Here is a 21,550-nt window from a genome sequence, read left to right on the forward strand (position 1 = left end):
TTTTTTTTCTTATTTTCGATTAGAAAAATCTAAATCAAGAATTATATCTTCTGATACGGACCGATGTCCAGACTGTCACATACAATTTTGAAAATCTGTAATGCGGTGCGGATGCACAATAGCGGGGCATTACAAATTTGGAACTGTGTATGCGGGTTGTTGAATTTTTAATCAGCGAAGCTAGGTAGTCCTATATGTCTGAAACGTGTAGTGATTACCACTTCTGTACAATCTGGTAGTACTTTTCGTTACTCCTGATGTCCATATTTCCGCACTGTTTATTCCTGCTTTTCAAATAACCATTTTTAAAACCTTACACCCATGGCAATACAATATAACACCAGCATGGGCCTCCGTTTTCAAAACTAGAGATAAGATGCACAGAAACAAAATCTGAAACCAATAACTCATCATTTTCTCATTTTCCAAAGGTATTTACGATATTTGCACCCTGCCTAAAAATAAATTTAAAAGAGCGTAGAGGGACCACATTCACAAGCAATATATATCAAAAAGTCATCAAAGGCGTTCAATTCTAAATTTGATTTTATCGCCATTTTAGATTTCATCAAGCTAGCAAATTCAGAATTTACACCGAAAAACTCATTTGTCGATCCCGTTTAAACTACTCGACGCCCTTTGCCACTTGAAAAGTTCAAATTTACTGCCGTACCAGTATTTGGGAGATATAGGGTGGAACTTACATAGCTCATAATTGCAATCCCTTAAAATAATAAGGAACGTTTTTTGGCGTTTTCTCATATACTCAGCAGTTTCGCAGATAAACGGGGTAGTAATGGACTTTATGGACATTAAATGTGAACCCCGCCACTTTGTATGGGGTCAACATGGGTTAATTGAAACTTTTATTAAAATATTTCTCTTGTCAAAACCTCTTCAACGATATATTACTTTACCTCCTATGCCATATAAAATATTCAAGTTAACCCCACGTACCCTACATGAGGGTGTCTGGGTAGACGTTTATGGTTCAAATTTCAAGACCCTTAAGACAATCATAGACGTCTATTTTCGTTTTCTCATATTCTCCGTCGTTTCGAAGATGCACTGGGTGGCAACGGAGATACACATAGAATAATAAATGAAACTAGAAATCAAGTAAATTTGAATCAAAATGCTTTATTTGTAAGTATTTGACCTAAGCAAACTGATTCCACGAAGAGAATTCTGGATTTTCTCCGCAGTAAATTCTTTTTGGTATGTGTATGCATCTTTGAAGTCTGCCGTTCTCACAGTCACAATCGTAACAATTTTTTCTGCAGGGCTCGCTGCAAGGAAAAGTGCAGGTATCACCTAAAATGCAAAAATAATTTAATATTATGAAATTGTCATTTGTGAACATTTATTACATACTAGCTTTTCTTCACGAGGAAACTTCTAAAAAGCAGATCAATTTTTTAAACATGAGAAAAATACAATTTCTCAAGTTTAAATTTCGTAACTTTATGAAGTTAATCATTGGTGAACAATAAAACTAGACAATCTGCAACTATAATGTACTGTACGCAAAACAGAAAAAAATACATCGGAAAATCTATACTTCATGTATGCCATCAGAAATTAAAATGGTATCCACATTGAATAGAATGTCCGCGAGGACATTTGCAGTAAGGCACGTGTTTTGTCTCTAAGTTGTAGAACTCCAGGGGACTCTCCATCTATGCGGATTCAATATCGAAACAGTTCTATAAACTCTGACTGCAATACAGAGATTATGTGTGAGGTAAAACTTCTCTTCTCATGATCAATCCGTATGAAAAATTAGTTTCTTGCTATATCTTACAATTATTACTATATGACAAGCTTTATTAAGACGGAAAGGTCTACTTTTTATCAATTTATAGTTTAGTGTAAAGATAAAACTAAGATAAAATCTGTTCTCCGTATACTGAATCCACATAAAAGCGTGTATCACTTCTTACTACTGTTAAGTTCTATAGAAATCAACATTGAAACCAAACATAATGTGTATCTTTTCTGTTTACAATAAAGACGTCAACTGGAGATGGAATATATTTTGGCAACTTTTTATGAAAGAACGTGTTTCTCACTATGTATTACAGTTTTCCAGTACATCGATCTTCTCTGAAATTTCAATTCAACTTCCAATTTCAATTGAAGGATGAAGGTACAAGCAAAGCTCATTTTTCTGACAGCGAAACATATCTAAATGACATTACTCAATATATTTTACATTTTTATTCTATGCTAATCAGTTCTGAAACCATAAATATAAATACATTTTAACATTTCCTCTTCTAGTACAGTAATAAAGGTGAAGATGTCATCTTTTCTTGAGGTAATATATAGATTTCAGAAAATAGTTTGTCCTTACATATTGCTTTTATGAAAATCATTGTGGAAACTAGAAACACTTGATTAATTTCTCTTCCGGTTTTAATAGTATTGACAGAGGAGATAAAATATATTGGAAGGCTTAATCGATTCAAAAAAAAACTTCTTGCCACTCTCTACTAATTTTGTTCCTTGCCGATCAATGTTAAAATAGTAAACGATTGATTTCTTTAAATCCAGTTTCATGGAGGGTTAATGGAGGATATGCTACCTATACTTAAAACGTTGAGTCGTTTCCGAAACCGCTTCTCTACAGCTCCTTTTTTGTTCTACAGAAATCAATTCTGAAACAATAGTAAATTTCTGGCACTTTCGGAGTGCTATGGATTGAGAATACTTTTCAGGTTATTTAAAACAACATTTTTCTCTATTTTCTACCTAACAATGAACGCTGAAACCCAAAACCGGTAATTTGTACCATTTCCTGTTTCAATAAGACCTAACGGACATCAAAACTGTACTTCGGAGGCTTAATCGATTTCAAAAGTCTTTGTTAAGACTTCTTACCATTCTTACTCTGTGGTACTTAATATTGGAACAAGAAGTTCTAGTAAGTTTCCATCACTTCAGATAAGTGTTACTGTCGATGCTGTTATATTTTTCCTGAGACGATGGATGGATTCAAGAAAAGAATTAACCAATTGTATAGTAACTACCTATTGCTTTCTAAGTATAGCGATCTACGACGAAAGAAGGCGTTATACCCTTCTGGTTTGGACAGAGGGTTAACGCATGAGCCAAAATCTATTCTTGAGAAATCTAATCGATTCCAAATAACTGGTGGTCGCTATGTATTAGCTTTTTCCTATAATAAATGTGGCAATGAAAAGATTGATTTAAACCACTTTCGTTTTAAATGGAGGGTTAATGGAGAAGATTGTACTTATTCTTAAAACACTGAATCGATTTCGAACATAGCTTTTCGATATGTCTTGCCATTTTTTAATACTTGTCGATTGACACAGACAAGCGAACATGTGGGCTGCACACTTATTCTATAATACAACAACGTCTTTACACATAGCGTAGGTCGGAAGCCTATATTAACTTAAAATATTGATAGGGAATGCTTTGTATTGCAACATGGCCGAATAATATAAACTGATTTTATTACCTAAAAAATAAGCTTAAAATACCCCTCTTTCTCTGCTCTCGATCGTTTGCAAATCTTCTCGTGAATGATGGAAGGAAAGCGAGGAGTAGGGAGAAGAAGAACACAACTGACCGATATTTGAAAATTAGGAAAAAATATTCGGAGTTGAAATTGGAAGCTGAAAATCGAGAAAGGTGGAAGAAACATTTTCAGGACCAAACTGAAAATTAACAAGAAGAAGAAGAAAAAGAAAACTCTAATTAGTCCCAGTATCTGCCATTAGACACAATACTTAATAATAATAAGGTGTGATTATTGACTAGCTAGACACGTTCTGTAATACAATTTTCTTAGAATTTCTCAAGATGATATTTTTAGATTTTATCTCAAGATCATACAGTAAAGTATCAGGGACAGTAAAACAAGTTCAGTTCATCACAGGAATGTTTCCCAAACTATTGTTCGCAAACTATTGCAACTATGAAATCTTGCAACTATGAAGTTTTACGTGCCACGGTTATGCCGGTTAGGCTAAAGGAGATGGTGATGGTGAGAAATAAATGAAATGGTGACATGGAGAAAGTAGGAGGAAACGAGAGAACCCGAAGAAATCCCATTACTATGGTGTTTGTCCACCACAAAGTCTAGACGGCGCGAGGTGGGACCGAGAGGTTCAATAAGAAAATTATATTACGAATAATGGTTATTTTTTTTTAATTATGTAGGTTTCACTTTTAGCTAGGCAGAATAGTTGATAAGACAAAACATCTCTAATTATTCACGCATTTTTTAAAAATTCAAATTACTGCTTTGTATTATTTTGATATATTAAACCTTTTTAAAAAATAAACCTTGAGATGTGTGCCATGATTTAAAGAACAGGTATTTTACTACCCCTTGAGAATATTCATATGTACTAACAAGTATTGAGCACAATTTAAAAACATATCTCCTTAAATTTCTAAAAGAAAGTGAAAATCTTTAAGTTTTACGTCCCAGGCATAGGTCGGCTAGGCTAACGGAGACGGTGATGATGAAATAATGAATGAAATGGTGGAATGAAGAGAGTGAGGGGAAACGGAAGAATCCCGAAAAAATCAACGCACACGGTATTTGTTCACCACAAAGTTGGCACCAGTTGGGATAAAACCAGGGACCGCAAGCACCAGAGATCCGACTGAAAAAGTCCTTTTGCTTAATATGGAGGGAGATATTTCATTTTTCCTCTAGCAGTGACGTTAAGGTATTTGAATTTCAATATTTAATTCACATTAAAAACTCTAGTTATTTATAGAGCAACTTAAAGAAAAGATTGGAAAAATGACATTTTCTCATTTTCGGTTAAAGTAACTCGAAATGTTAGATACATGCAAGATGCTATCACATAAAATTTTTCCACCTACTTCTCTGTAAGTTGGTGCGAAAATAACCTTTCTATGTTAATTCCCTGAAAGAGTATAGGCATTTAAAAATTACCCTAGAAATTCTTACTGCGGCCATATTAATGACGCTTTGATCCAGATTCCATACCATGAAGCTTCCGGGAATTTTAGTATGTAAACTAGGAATGAAATCGCGTTCAGTTTTATTTAAATTAAAACTGACAATTATAATTATAGTATATTTAATCATTATTGTACTTATGTTTATACTTACGTGTATCCCATGCATAACACATGCACATCCAAGACATGTAGAAGAAAAGAATAATGCATATCAACTTCATGTTAAGCAAGATGACTGGAACTGCTGCTGGAAAAGAAATATAAAATTACTTTCTTAACATTTGCCATTTTCTGCGTTCACTTTTCTCATTCTTTTAACTTTATACGCATAATTAGCTACATTTATAGAATATATTACTCAGAAGGGTCAATCAAAATCTATTTTCACATCATGCCAGACCATTTTACAGCTCAAATGCATTCCTGGCTGGTGGATCAAAGTTATCATTTAGTATTTGTGCATAAACTCAGACTTCAGTTAAAACTTCACCTGTTCTTGAGCTAAAGACATCTTTTATGTTGCTAAAACTCTACTTATATATATAGAATTTATTCATGGCTTTAAAATTCGAGCAGAAGACGGTTAAAACACCATACCAATATCTCTTTTTCCAAATATAATGATACGCTACAAAGAAAGAAAGAATATATTTTATAGGTAAGAAGTGTATTGCAAACTAACTGAGGGGACCGCGGTGGCTCAGTGGTAGCGTTGGCTCAGTGGCATTCACCTTTGGAGCTTGGGATTCCGGGTTAGATCCCAGCCCCTGCCAAGTGAACTTTGTGGTGGACAAACACCGTGTGCGTGGGTTTTCTCGGGGTTCTCCCGTTTCTTCCCACTTTCTTCATTCCATTATTTCATTCATTACTTATCATCACCGTCTCCTTTAGCCTAACCGGCATAATCACGGGATGTAAAACTCAAAGACTTCATTGAAATATAACTGCCAACACTTATGATGTACATAAATAAAAATGCAAGAGTTACAGCAAGAAGTTATTATCTGTTACTCTGCAACATCTTTTGAATATAAGAACAATTAATATTTGCATTTATAGTTAATGTCTGATGAAAATGAAATGAAATCTTTAAGTTTTACGTCCCACGGTTATGCCGGTTAGGCTAAAGGAGACGGTGATGTTGAGTAATGAATGAAATGGTGGAATGAAGAAAGTGGGAGGAAACGGGAGAACCCCGAGAAAACCCACGCACACGGTGTTTGTCCACCACAAAGTTCACTTGGCGGGGGCTGGGATCGAACCCGGGACCCCAAGCACCAGAGGTGAACGCTCTACCACTGAGCCACCGCGGCCCCATTAATGCCTGATGAATAAACGAAGCTTTCGTCTGACATCACCCATAAACTTCTGCACACTATCTATTGCAGAAGCGACATATCAGAATGTTTTTAGTCATGTTTCGAAAATTTTAAATCCCTTTAGACAATGTTCTTCACAGTTCCCCACATAGCTAAATTGTGGTAGTTCGATTTGTTCATATGGTTTCCAACAAAACCACTCTTCGGTTGAATGTATTAGTTTACAGTGGATTTAGTGTAGTAGTCACTTATCAAATATGGTCAAAGCAATGGAGAGACACAGTGCTTTTTTTACAAAGCAAGTAATTTTTTCTGGAAACATAACTTTTCAAAAATTTCTGCATTAATAGAGTATTTCCCTTTATATAGAAAACACACGATTGTGTGCCACACGAATAACTTGCTTGAAGAGCGAGAACTTTTGGTTCAAATTTTTGCCAGTTACAAATAATGATTTGATTCATCTATGTTTCATGATTCATCAATGTAGATTTTGTCTAATATTGCCGGCCTGTAATTGTTTTGAAGTTCACTTTCATTCTACAACAAAACACATTGCCCTCTTTTTATTAAAGTTCGCTCATACAATTTACCAGCTTCTAATTTGCTGTCACTTTCTAAGTATACGATTGTTTGCCAATTTTCGGTCCTTGTAGATGTTCGAACTGTGTCTAGCTCTGATTCGTTGAATCATTGGGATTGTAGTACCTGACTTTTCAGCCAAATCGCGAGAAGACAATCATCTATTTTCTTTGATTAACTTCACCGCTTTTGGCCACATTTCGGACTACATGCACCCTCCATTCGCCACGATCTCGGAAAATCTTCAAAAGTATAATGTTTACAAAATGTTTCAATATGAGACTTTCACATTTGTATGAACTCTTACCTGTTTCGCTATCTGGTTGTAGGTCATTACTTACTTGGAACACCACATGCGCATAATATCGCACTTCACCTTCTATGAAATTAGCCTCATATTCTGTTTGACTTCTAACACAGCATTCCTCATGGTACAGCCGCTATGTATAACTCGTTTACACACCTGATGACAGCGTAGCTTTTCCTGGAGTTGCTTGACACGTGCTCTAAAGCGTCATCAATATTGATAGTAACTTCCCTATACACTCTTTTTTGAATTTATAACATCATTAAGTTAACGTCTTACCCAAATTTGCCATTTATGGCTTTTATTAAGTAAACTGAAGTTATATTTGGTTCTAATAGATTATCTAAAAGGAGATCAATTTCAAGGCCAACTCAAGTACTAAATTAAGGTGATGAAGTTAAGGAACTGAGAGTTCCTTAAACAATTGTTGTGAAAATAACAAAGGTGTAGTTTTAAGATTAGTTAATATTAGAATAAGAAGAATATTGTAAGGATACCCACGTTGCCGTACCAGGCAATAACCACGTGTGAACTACATGTGTTGATAATAAACCCAAACAAACAGACGACGTTCCCGAAGAGAAGTCGATCACCATCGCCAACAGTCGGAAGGACGAGAATCGACGATGGAAGCCGACAAGACAGAATAAAAAGGACCTGCACACCTCGACCAACATCAATCTTCCCGGATAGATCACAACACCTAAAACCCTCTCACGACGCTTGGTCACCGAGAGGTACCTATCCTTATACCCACGACGCTTGGTCACCGGGTTCCTTTCCTCTTTCTCACGACGCACGGTCAGCGGGTTCCTTTCTACTTTCTCACGACGCACGGTCACCGAGAGAGAGATACCTAATCTACACCCCTCTCACGACGCTTGGTCACCGGGCTCCCATCTAATCTTACCTGATATTAGTGGAATTTCTTATTGTTTGTGTACATAAATACTTTTGTAATAAAAGAGTGAAGGGAAAAGTCCAAATCCCGAGTACATTTATTGCTCTACCCGAGAAATCTTTACATGGTAGATGCGTCGGCGTCTATTTGCAGACACTAAAAGGACTTTCCTACGGGGCGCTCTTCTTATTAACGAAAGCACGGACTTAAAAACTTTTTAACAATACAGTGTAAGTGTTATTAAAAGCAGAATCATATAAAAGATAGTATCCGTATTCTCATAAATACTCTCATTACTCTTAACGGTAGATTGATTCGTTACAGGCTGGCAGGTATATATGTCGACAACAAGATCTGGGAAAAATACATATAAAGAAGGAGATAACAATATGGCAGAATCAGGCTCCCGTATACCTCTTAATATTCCTCACTTAACTAGATATTCTGGTCACAGTACAGACGATCCCGATCGATTTTTCACGCTCTTTGATCATTTGGCTTTACTTCAGGCTTGGACCCCCGAAAAGAAGAAAGAAATTCTTCCTATGTATCTACAGGACGTAGCTCTTGACTTTGTCATACAATTGCAAAATTTGAATCAATACGACACACTAAATTACGAACAACTGAAAACCAAATTAATTTCTCTGTCCCGCCCAAATATACCAGCGTATAAGGCGAAATTAGAAATTTTTCAAATTCAACAAAACGAAAATGAATCGGTCGATTCATATTTCTTAAGGAAATTGAGGGTTATCAGACAGCTGATGCCAGAGGCTTGAGAGGAACAGAAAATTCATTTTCTTTCGTTAGGACTACAACGAAATTTGCTGCAAAAGATAGCGTTAGAATCATTTCCAACAATCCAGCGGCTGCAGGAACGACTCCACGAACTGGAAAAAGCTCAAGATCTCATGCAAAAGAGGAATTATGTAGAATTGTCACAGGCAATTCATTCTTTAATCGGTCAACCTAACCGCCCCTCACCACTCCCTTTGTACGACCATTATAGCCAAACGAATTCTAATTCATACCTGCCAACCTATGCACAACAGCCAACTTCTACTGTGCATCACACCCAACCAGCTTCTAGTTATTCGCAATCGTTACCTTCTGCACCTCCATCGCAAAATATCTTCCCCCCTCAGTCAACTTCCTCTGCACCTGAAGTTTCGAATCCGCACCCCCACCAAAGTCAAAACCCGCCCTCACAACCTCCTCACACGGACCTTACCAAATTAGCAAATCAAATGGCCGAGTTATCGTAAATGGTAGCACAGAATGCCATGAAGTCTAATTATAGGCGTAACAACGGACAAAAAGCGGATGCGAAGAATAGTAATAAAGGAAATAACGGTGGAAGAAAACGGAACAATTTTATAAAGGGCGACAAAATATCAGTCTGCTCAATTTGTTACAAGAAGAACCACGGAGCATCCACGTGTTGGAATAATCCAAAAAATTCCAACCAGGGAAACGCATAGGTGGGCTCGCAGGCCAAAGTCAAGCCTCGCGGGCCATTTCCGCAAAGTCAGCGCGGGCCACACAGACACCACCACAATTAAAATGTGTTGGCATTCAAGAAGAGCAGGCAACAGCGGAAACTCTTAAGGACACGGATGCCAATTTTTTCACCCAGACGACCATTAATGAACATCGTGAACACGTTAAGTTGGGAATAGAATATAATAAACTGTTACTCAATATTAATATAAATACAAACAGTCTACCAGCTATAATAGATACGGGTTCTAGTCTTAGTCTATGGTCAAGAAGGGACGTGCCCTCAAAATGTACGCTGATACCATTTCAAACTCGTATCAAGGGCATTGCCAACAAAGTTCTAACTTTAAAAGAAATAGCTTTAATTAAATTTAAAATTGGCTAACACCACTTTCTCACATTACTTCCGCATCATAGATGCTGACTTTAATCCAATTTTTGGGAATTATATTCTCACAAGGCTTTTCTCTCAAATAGACTTGGAGAATAAATCTATATCATTATACAGAAAACCTAGGAAACCTACGTTTCCAATGGAAAACCAAGAATCGGAAGAAATGTCACGAGACACTACGCACTCTCTGCACTTGCAAAGGAATGCAAACGTCATCACAGCAAGTAAAGTTACGATGCCAGCGGAATCACATTTCTACTTCCCTGTATCGATTCAAAGAGAAACAATTCATGACGCTGCATTTTACATTACTCCATTGCAATCATTATTAGACCGATACGGCTTACAGGCAATGACCATGAGAGTACCGAGTAACGACCTTACATTACTCATTTCCAATCCCACGTCACGAATAATAACATTAAATAAAGGTACACCAGTGGCGTATACAGAGGAGGGCGTAGAAGAATTTTCATTTACAATAGAAGAAGACGAAAAGAAAGCGCATCAATTTCGTACTCAAGAAGAGATAAAGGAAAGATTAAGCCAAACTGCTAAATCTTTTAATATTAACCTTTTTGACATAAATCCAGATTTACCAGAATACCAGCGAATAGCTGTAACCAATTTATTGTATAAGTACAGGGATGTGTTTTCATACAGCCCAGAGGATATAGGCTATTTTAGAGGATATGAACACAAAATTCGTATAGATAAAAGTGCGTCATTCCATCACCGTTCCCCACCAATTCCATTAGGGATAAGAGATCAAATTGATAAGCAGATACAACAGCTGTTAGATGCAAAAATCATAACGGAGACGCAGACTAGTAATTTCTCCTCACCTTTAATCGCGATCAAAAAGCCAAACAGTTCAGATTTCAGGCTTGTGTAGAACCTCCAGGCATGCAATGGTTATGCGAAATACCTAAGCATACCATTCCAAAATACAGAGGACGTTTTACAGCTTTTAAAAGGGAAAAACCTGATTTCAAGTTTGGACATCTCGCAGTCCTATTTTCAAATAAAATTGCATCCAAAAGGCACTAAATATATTACTTTCGAGGTAAATCATACACGCAAAAGTTACAAATTTCTTAGATGCGTAATGGGTCATTGTTCCTCTTCCCAATCTTTGACTATAGTAATGAAAATGCTACTAGACGGCTTACCTAAACGCATTACCAATTTCGCAGATGACATCGTCATCGGTTCATATACGTGGGAACAACAACTTTCAGATTTGGACCTTTAATTTCAAAAATTAAGGAAACACGACTTCCGAGCCAACCCCAAGAAGACGCATCTGTTATATACAGAACTCCCAGTACTAGGATTCCTTATATCCGGAGAGAAGATAAGCATCTCACCAAAAATCGCAAAAAAGATCAAGAATTTTAAAAAGCCAACAACCAAACGCATACTTAAGAGCTTTATTGGCCTATGCTCTTATTTACGAAGTCATATCATGGACTTCATGACCAAGATAGAACCATTCCAGCAACTTCTTACCAAAAATGCCAAATTTTAATGGACAGAAAAACATGATGAATTATTTGAGAAGTTGAAAGAAGACATTTTGAATGCCCCTTCTCTCTATCATTTCGACGAAAAGCTAGAGATAAGGCTATACACAGATGCATCCTCTCACCAGATTGGAGGGCTATTAGCTTGTTTTGATCCCAAAACTAACGAAGAAAGAATTGTTTCCTATTGTAGCAGACGTCTCACAAAAACTGAGATCAAGAGCTCAGTATGGCAAAAAGAACTGTACGCTATTATATATGCTTTACGCAAATTTAGATATTTCTTACTCAATCGTAAATTTAAATTGTTTACAGACGCAAAATGTCTAACCTCTTTACGTAGTCACCCGGACAGGGTAGGAAAATACACTCGCTATAGACTTTTCTTAGCTGACTATAATTTCGATATTTGTCACATCGAAGGAAAGAAACATCCGACTGATATCATCAGCCGCTTAGAGCAGAATAGCAGTGATATTTCAGAACCCTTGGACCCACATCAGGCAATAGAAGATCTACATGCAAACAGATCCAATTCTCTAGAGGAACACATTCTCCAAATAGAATACTCAGGATCTTTGAAGAACTTACGAGAAGAGTAACGTAAGGATGACGCATACGCTGATATTATAACAGTTTTAGAAGGGGGAGAACCGGCAAAAAGTTCCACCACGATGGCAGCCAAATATTTTCGATTAAAAGACAACATATTGTATCGTACACAAAAACATCCAGAACTTGGGCTACTTCATCTTTTGTGCATCCCGAAAAGTTTGGCAGGGCACTGGTTCGAGTCTATTCATAAAGACCCGTCAGCTCCCCATTTTGGGTTTTCTAAGACATATAAGACTGTCTAACAAATACTACATGCCAAACATGAAATCATACTTGGCATTCAGAATCAAGAACTGTAGGGAGTGCCAACTCCTGAAAAAACTACCCAAAAAACAACAAGGTGAACTTCCGCATCACCCGATAGGCCATATAGGAGAACGATGGATGTTTGACGGCTTAGGTCCCTATCCGCAAGAAGAAGGAAAACCAAAATATGTTTTAGTCGCCATCGAAACAAGTACACGTTATATAGTGACAAAGGCTGTTAATGGGATTACAGCAGATACAATTAAACAATTCTTATTGGAAGAAATAATTTTGAAATTCGGCGCCTATCGTTTCCCTCATCTGGACAGACATCCTGTGCACAGAGCGAAGAAACTTCAAAAACTGGCAGAGATACATATCTCTGAATTTAAGTTCTGCCCTGCTTTCAACCATCAAGACATAGGATTAGTCGAAGTTATGAACAAAACACTGCAGAATTCCTTAAAATTTTTCGTCCAACAAAATCAAAAAAACATGGCCTAAATTATTACCTCATATTACTTTTGGTTTAAATAGTTTCACTCAATTAGGAACGAAGAAATCCAGCTTCTTCCTCATGTTTGGATACGAACCCAGGACAATCAGCGATTGTAGACTTCAGATTACCCCTCAGCTACAGCTTGAACGGGACCAACTCGTAAAGCTTCGAGAAAAGACACGGCATAACTTACTGAAGGCTCACGAATAACAAAAGAAGTACTTTGATAGAAGACATAAACAACAAACTTTTCACAATAGAGATAAAGTACTCATTTATTTTCCCTTTCGAAGATTTGGAGAGTCATTACAATGAACCGATAGATACTGCGGACCGGCTACAATAATTTCAAAACTAAACAATAATCTCTATCGAGTTCGCATGCCCCATAATTTCAGGGAGAGAGAACAGAATATTTCCATTGACAGGATTAAGCCATTTCAGGCCACCGAAGAATACATATACAATGATAATGATGACGTACGCATCAGCTAGGAAGAAGAAAAGAGAAGATAAGAAGAGAGAAAACCAAGACTAACATAATCCCAGCAGATATAAACAAGCGACATGCGAAGCGCACTCTTCATGTTTCACCGGCAAAGAAGAAAAGAAAAAAAACAAAGAAATAAGACATGGAATAGGAGAAAACAAGATACAGCATATGATGCAGCTAACTATTTGAAGTGACCAAATCTAGTACCCACCTTAGTATTCAAATCGCAAGCGATCCCTTGTCTTTTTTTTTTCACTCATAATTCCTCACCAACCTGCATTCTGTCATATAAATAAGCATACATACATACAATTTCCTTCAGTGAACAAAATTGCAAGCAAGCATTTTCTTTCGACTTCGAGCGAACGAACTTTACAAGACCAGCTACATTTTTTTCTCTTCGCTTCTTTATTACGAATCATATACCTGTCACTAACACATTAACCTACATATACAGAGTGTTCGGAAAATCAGGACTTTTGATTGGCAACCTTTTTTCCGCCGTGACTACAATTCTCAAAGTACTGCCTTTAGCCGTTCTCTAAGTATGTTCTGTCATCTATTAAATAGTACTAGCCAGAACTAGACCAATATTAGAAACTTTTTATATAATAGCAATCTTTGACGTGCGAACTTCATAACATATACTACGGACATTACCATCAGTGACGTACTTATAACTATTAACTGTAATCACCAGAGCTTCGACAGCCTCTCCTTTGAAGGAAATGACGTAATATACGGATCCTGCTTAGCTTAAGAGGACAAACTGTCAGTGCTCAACTTCAACTTTCTTTATGTGATAATATCTCAATAGTGATATGAGTGACCAGTGCTTTTTAACTTTGATTTTGTGTTTCAGTGTTATTGTGTTTTCCAGTGTATACTGTGCCCCATGCAGACTCCAGATGCTGGCACAAACACGAAAAAATAATCCAGTGGCTTATTTTTTTCTACGCCCCGGGGGTGTAAGGATCCCCACGTTGCCGTACCAGGCAATAACCACGTGTGAACTACATGTGTTGATAATAAACACAAACAAACAGACGACGTTCCCGAAGAGGAGTCGATCACCATCGCCAACAGTCGGAAGGACGAGAATCGACGATGGAAGCCGACAAGACAGAATAAAAAGGACCTGCACACCTCGACCAACATCAATCTTCCCGAATTGATCACAACACCTAAAACCCCTCTCACGACGCTTGGTCACCGAGAGGTGCCTATCCTTATACCCACGACGCTTGGTCACCGGGTTCCTTTCCTCTTTCTCACGACGCACGGTCACCGAGAGAGAGAGATACCTAATCTACACCCCTCTCACGACGCTTGGTCACCGAGAGTACCTCACCTCAAAGCCCACGACGCTTGGTCACCGGGCTCCCATCTAATCTTACCTGATATTAGTGGAATTTCTTATTATTTGTGTACATAAATACTTTTGTAATAAAAGGGTGAAGGGAAAAGTCCAAATCCCGAGTACATTTATTGCTCTACCCGAGAAATCTTTACAATATAGTCTTCATATGCGGCATATGAGCTCACTAACTTACACTTAGCTTAACTTTCTATATCTTGATGTATAAAGCACATTGGTTTTTGATATCAAAAGTGAGAGTTCCATTCTTTTAGTTATAATAAGAGTGCATTGAAATACTTACAAGGAAAAATCATTAAGTTGTCAACTTGACATTCTAATCAAACCTAGTCTATTCGATAAACACAACAAAGATATGTTCATGTACCAAACATTAGGCACCATGGACAACTGAGTAAGTCCTTGTGGCCCTTTGATCCTGTTACTATAAAGAAAATGGTAGACTCGCAGTGAAATAGCTATTGCATCGTCACTGTTCATTGAAAAGTCGTTTTATAAATAATTCATTCTCTTCAGCAAGAAACACGATTTCCTTACGTATTATCTATTGGGGCTCCTAGCGTACTTGAAGAGGAAAACTGGGAGAATGTGAGGAAAATTCCATCCAGAAATCCCTCCCATCAAATCTGGACGGCTCTGGAGTGGCCCCGGGTAAAATCACGCAATCCGTATGTATCTCATAAAATACTGTAGGGTATGAGACATGCGTGTACCAAGTTTTCTATTGCTAAACAGAATAGGTATAATGGTGAATCGTGTATTGGTATGCAGGCTTTTCCCTCATACGTATTTTTTCTATCAATAAAAAACTTGGTATAGTCATGCCTTATACCGTACAGTATTTTAGGAGATACATATGGACACAATTATTCAACAACACACATCCAACAACAACTGTGGTTCGACGTTGTCCAACATTGAACAACATCCAACAACACACAATTATTGAATTCAAACGCAACTAGTATGATTTGTATTTGATTTAAAGTCGCATGCAGACAAGATAACAAAGGATAGGAATTGTGCAGAAAAATAAGGTAAAAATACGTAAATAGTAAGTATATTGGTTTGATTTTACGTAGACAAGCGTCTTACTACTGTCAATTACTTACAAAATTTTATAAGAACTATTTTTCACAAGTTTAATTATTTTTGAGACCCACTTAAATATTGATTAACACTATTTTATAGAACTTATCATTGTTAATGTTGAAACTTAACATATAGAAACCACTTGAAACATACCATATATAAACCACTTGATAGCTTGCATTTATGTGAAAAAAAACACATGTCTTATATCAACACTAACAAATCAAAATAATAAATCAGAACTTTTTTTGTTAACTCTGGATTCGCTCGTGAGTATTTCTAGTAATAGTATGAATATGAATACCTTTCTTTACTTTCTGAAGATTTATATCTAATATGCTCCACTACTGAACTAAGAAATGAAATTACTTTCGGATTATCATCATTATGTTACAGATCGGTGGTAATTTAATGTTTGAGGTAGTGGAACAGGATTTTAAAAAATAAATATGAGGCACAGAGCTTAAGAGTTCATGGTTAAATATCTTACTGATTTCACGCCTATATTATAATGCTATTCTATTAATATAGCATTATTTTATTAAAAATTCTATACCTTTACTAGCTAGCATATTAAAACATGGTAATTGTGTTTAAGTGAATCATTTAAATATATCTCAATAGCATAATCAACCTTAAAAGAAAATTAGTTTCATGTTATTTTCGATAATGTTGCTTAGTTAAAGTTTAGGAGCAATAAAATATCTTCTATTTAGCCATCAACTTTTACGTATTTTTTAGAGGGACCATGCATGTAGAGAAAAATCAGATAATGCTACATTCAAATCGCAATATTATTCTTCGCCAATTGTTATTTATTATTATTAATTGTTTTTAAAAATAGTTTTCTAGATTTTGTTTGTCTTATAATTTAAAAACAACCATAGAGTCTTATAATAATTGGAATGTGTAAAATCAGCCGTGCTTGTCCGCTACATCATTGTATTCTTTTATATTTTCTACGTTAATGATTACTGTCCTAATGACATAATTTATGAATGTGCCCGTTTAGTTTTTTCATTAAATTGTACTGAAGATTGTATACAGGGTGGGCCATTTTAATTAATCCACGGAAATATCTGAAAAATGATAAAACATAGAAGAAATGTTTCAAGTACTGCTAAGGGGAAAACCCAATTCCGCCAAAAGTACCCCTCTCCGCCCCCCTAAATGGGGGTAACGGGGGGTAACTTTGAAATGTCAAATGGGAACATGGGTCGAGTAATACCTCGTTCGAAAGGTTTTCGAAAACTAAGTAACGCTGTACCAAAAGATGTTTCATATTGTGCACCAGTTTCAAAATGGCCGCCATGACATGGTTCCGAAACTCCAGTACCCGTAGTATGAAAACCATGGAAGGTAAAAGAATGGAACAAAATTGAAATACGTAAATATCATAGGGCATATCGAATGATGTAATCCCTGTGATCCCAGTGGCCTCCTTAAAGGGGTCTTGTGGGCTAACTTCAAAATTTCAATGTCCGACGGGACAACGGTTTGGGCGTACGCTTGACCTACTCAATGCTGATTGGAAGGCAGACTTCATGGATAGAGAATTGGTGCACTAATTTAACGCGAATGGCCACAGTTACATTTTGATTAACTATTAGCATTCATGTCATATTGTGAGCTTGAGGGACGAAACGGTGTGTACGTATATCCCCGAAATGCTTCCTGAATAACCAGCACGCATTGCATAAAAGTTTCTCTTTTTTTAGTCACTACAGCGTCATTCTTACAAACAAATGTTTCAACCACACCATACCTATTTGTAAGGTTAGGCTTAATTTACGAATTAAAGTAGAGTTCTCGTTTGAACTTTCACTTTATTTCCACCCCACTCACATACAGAGCGCAGGGAGAGATTATTTTGCAGGACTTGGATACATTAAGGCAATTTTACTCTAATATTTTTATCTCTGTTGTATTATTCTCAAGCCTTGGAACGCCTCCGTGGTTTTCCTATTTAATTTTCGTTATTTTCATTTATGTCTAACCGTATTCATACTATGGGCACTAGACGTTTTCTTAGACACAGTCACCATGTCTTTGCGATCATTTTGAAAACGGTGTCTCATGTCGAAAATTTTCTTACAGAAGCGGTTTGATATTAATTTGTCTATGTAACGTGATGTTACTCGCTTCAAGCTGCTATTTGAAATTTTCAAGTTGGCCCCGGATACCTTTCAGTTGGCCCTTGGAGCCCTCTCGATGTGCCTTACGTCAGTTAGCTACTCCAGTTTTTCTTTTGTTGATTTATCTCCAATCGCTTTCATACTACGGGTACTAAACCTTTACTCTGACACGGATACTACGTTTCGGCGGCCTTTTGAGAACACTGCCATTTCACATCAATCGTTTTCTCCTGCAATATGTTAGATTTTGCGAGATTTATCGAACGAGGTACCACTCGACTCATGTTAATATTTGAAATTTTGAAGTTAGCCCCCAAGACCCCTTTAGGGGGCCACTGGGATCAGAGAGACCACACAGTTCGATATGCCCTATGATATTTAGGTATTTCAGTTTTGTTCCATTCATTTACCTTCCATGGTTTTCACACTACGGGTACTGCAGTTTGCGAACCATATTATGGCGGCCATTTTGAAACCCGTACACAATATGGAACACCTTTTGGTACAGCGTTACTTAGTTTTTCAAGACCTTTCGAACGAAGTATTACTCGTCCCATGTTCCCATTTGACATTCCAAAGTTACCCCCCGTTTCCCCTATTTAGCGGGGGCGGGGAGGGGTACTTTTGGCGGAATTGGGTTTCCCCCTTAGCAATATATAACGTGTACTTGAAACATTTCTTCCATGTTTTATCATTTTTCAGATATTTCCGTGGATTAATTAAAATGGCCCACCCTTTATATTCTTTTTGTCTTTTAGTACTGAACATTTTATTACAGTATTGTAAATGAATCGTATTTCGAATTTTAAAGTGTTTTGACTAAGTATTTTATCAAATGATGCAGAAAACAATTCATTCTAATGTTACACCTAAAATCAATTGTTTTATACCAATTGCGGAAACTACTGTTCATAAATAGCTAATTGTACTTTATCATAAATTAGGGACTTACATACTTACGTAGGTTAAACGTACACCTTGTCTCAAAATGGTTGAGCGCATTCTTTATTGGTGTTTTGAGGCAAAAATTTTTTAAGTCCAGCTTCGGGTATCTTCGGAAAAAAGTAAACCAGGTTCGAACCTCCAAGGCAGCCTTTGCAATCGGGAAAAAGTTTGCAGATGTGTTTTTCTTCTTTTAAATATAATAAGACTTGTTACCAAGTGTAGAAAAAAAGCAACATTGATTGAAATACTTAATGATACAATATTTCGAAACCTTGTATTAATGTCAGCACATTCTTGTTTGCCATTTAGCTCTCCATACGTAATTGAACATTTAGATACGTTAAAGAATCTTTACATATGTAAAAGAATGCTCAAAGTTAAGACATAGAACGTAATTATCCCGTCAAAACCAGCGTTTGTAGTGGATATGAATGTCATAATTTTCTTGAGAACAGTTACACATGTTTCGCTAGAAACATGTTTCCGTAAATCCTTGTGTTAGCTCACTGGTAAGTTGTCGGATTTCAAATCGTAAGGTTGTGAGTTCGATTCTCATCTCGGTCAACGGTTTTTTAACTTATATTTTCCGCAATGCATGAAAAATTATATAAAATAATTACATTAAAATACATCAGTTATATATATATATATATATATATATATATATATATATATATATATATATATAACATAATCATTGCAAAACATAGTAATTATTATGTTTAAAATATAACATCTGAGATAGGTAGGTGTTCAGAGCAGGTCGGTATTATATATGAGAATGTTAAATACAAGTTAGGAAAATCGTTCAATAGCAATAAATAAATTATGTAGTGTCTTTATTTGCAGCTATTTGTCATATATAGGGTACTTCTCAATATTCAGATTACAGCATATCATTTATGTTCTTGAAAAATTATTCGATGCATAAAGAGAGGGTATAAACAGAGAATCCAAAGTCGGAACGCTCGAAAGAAATTCATGAACCTCAAAGGTCACGTGAGCAGACTGGAATTGTCCTTATTAAGCATGCCACAGCAGAAAGTCTTTACATAAATTTTCAATTCAATTCCGATTGGCGTAACTAGGATATTTTCCTAAGGGGGGCATGGTCCATTAGTTCTGAAAAATTGGAAGAAACTTTTAGAAGACCTTGTTATGATGTTATATATAGTCTCCCTTACCCCGCACTCATTATCAACTCCAAGTTATTTAGTTCTAACACGACACTGTCATGTAACATTTCAGTGAAAATTTATTTTTTTGAAAATTACTTAAAATTGTATATTCCCTATATTCTGATGCTACTAAATAACTACCTAAAATCTACTTTAATTATGAAAACTCATAATGTTCTATTACTGTTCGAGCAATTCTGAGCGAAAATACGTTAACTGTCATGCTCTCAGTTTACTCTTATACAAGGGTAAAAGTGGGTCTGAAAAGATAGGGGGACGGTTGACGTCATGTCGTCTTCCGTGCCTATCTTTGCCCATTGTATATTTTAGGAATGGAGGGGCACCGTATATAGTTTTGGAAGTGGGAGAAGGGTGTACTCCTGTGTTCCCCTTTACTTTTACTGCTGCTCTTACATCTTTTAGAAACACAAATAAATATACAAGAAGTGACATAATTTAAAGTTATAACTTTTCAAAAATCAGTCATTGGCTATTCATTGTCGTTTACTAATGTTGCAATTTAATTACATAAATCTTTGCGAACAAAGAAATGCAATAAATTTTTATACACAAAACATTTTTAACTAAAAAACCAGAAACGATGGTATACAAAACCGTGGTAGAAATATAGTTGGCTAACTCCCGAACAACTTGCATATTAAAAAATTACAATTAGAGTGAAGCAGATCAACAATACGAGAGGAGAAGACATGTAGACGGACTTGAGGGACCCGTTTTCCTATAAAAGATGTTTCCCATTATCTTTTCAATTAAATATTAAATTACACACCTTACAATTTTCGGGAGGACGTATGATAAGTGGCCCTGATGGACAAGCAGATGTGTTTGTAAAAATTAAAACAACAAACATTTAATGAAACGAAGATTCAACCAGCAGAATTGATTTATAATAATGTTGATCACAATATTTTAAGAGAGAGAGAAATTATATCAACACTTATAATATTCCTGAATTGCATTATGAGCTTTTAACCGTATTATTGTAGTTACATCGTTAGCGTCAACCGTTGGGAAATATCATTACAGCCAGGGTACACCCACAAAGAGGTCCACCGGACCCGAACCCTCAATATAAATATATATATAAAAATTTGGATCGCATGAAATCTTAGTGACTTGACATACATATGTGCACTTCCTTAATAAAACTATACTTGAGTTAACAGTGAAATTATTATTGGTTTATTTCCGACGAACAAAGAAAAACTTAAATATTTATATTGGCTAATTTCTTGAGATTAGGGAAATTTCCCTCAAACTACAAACACTGCTTGTTATTGCTGCGATACCCATGTAACTTTTACAGCATGAAACTACAATATCAGGTTATCAGGAACATATTTTTTTCTTTAGCATAGCACAAATACACTCCCTTTTCGAAAGCAAAATATAAAAATTGTTCATGTGGTACACAACTTACGCTACTTGGAAATTATTTATGG

General features: G+C 36.2%; 1 long non-coding RNA gene across 2 annotated transcripts; it reads right to left on the bottom strand.

Annotated features, from left to right (window-relative positions):
- Positions 1-1,197: 1,197 nt before the first annotated feature.
- On the bottom strand, positions 1,198-16,249 carry LOC145691747 (uncharacterized). 2 transcript variants are annotated; one of them, XR_014132525.1, is made up of 3 exons: positions 16,134-16,249; positions 5,126-5,221; positions 1,198-1,314 (listed from the first exon to the last, which is right to left on the bottom strand). It is a non-coding gene; the product is annotated as an uncharacterized LOC145691747 (long non-coding RNA). The 2 variants fall into 2 exon arrangements; XR_014132526.1 differs by having other exon boundaries at positions 5,126-5,218; positions 16,134-16,239.
- Between the last annotated feature and the right edge of the window lie 5,301 nt (positions 16,250-21,550).

This window comes from Thermobia domestica, chromosome 8 (genome assembly GCF_964235325.1).
Source record: "Thermobia domestica chromosome 8, izTheDome1.hap1.1, whole genome shotgun sequence".
NCBI lineage: Eukaryota > Metazoa > Arthropoda > Insecta > Zygentoma > Lepismatidae > Thermobia > Thermobia domestica.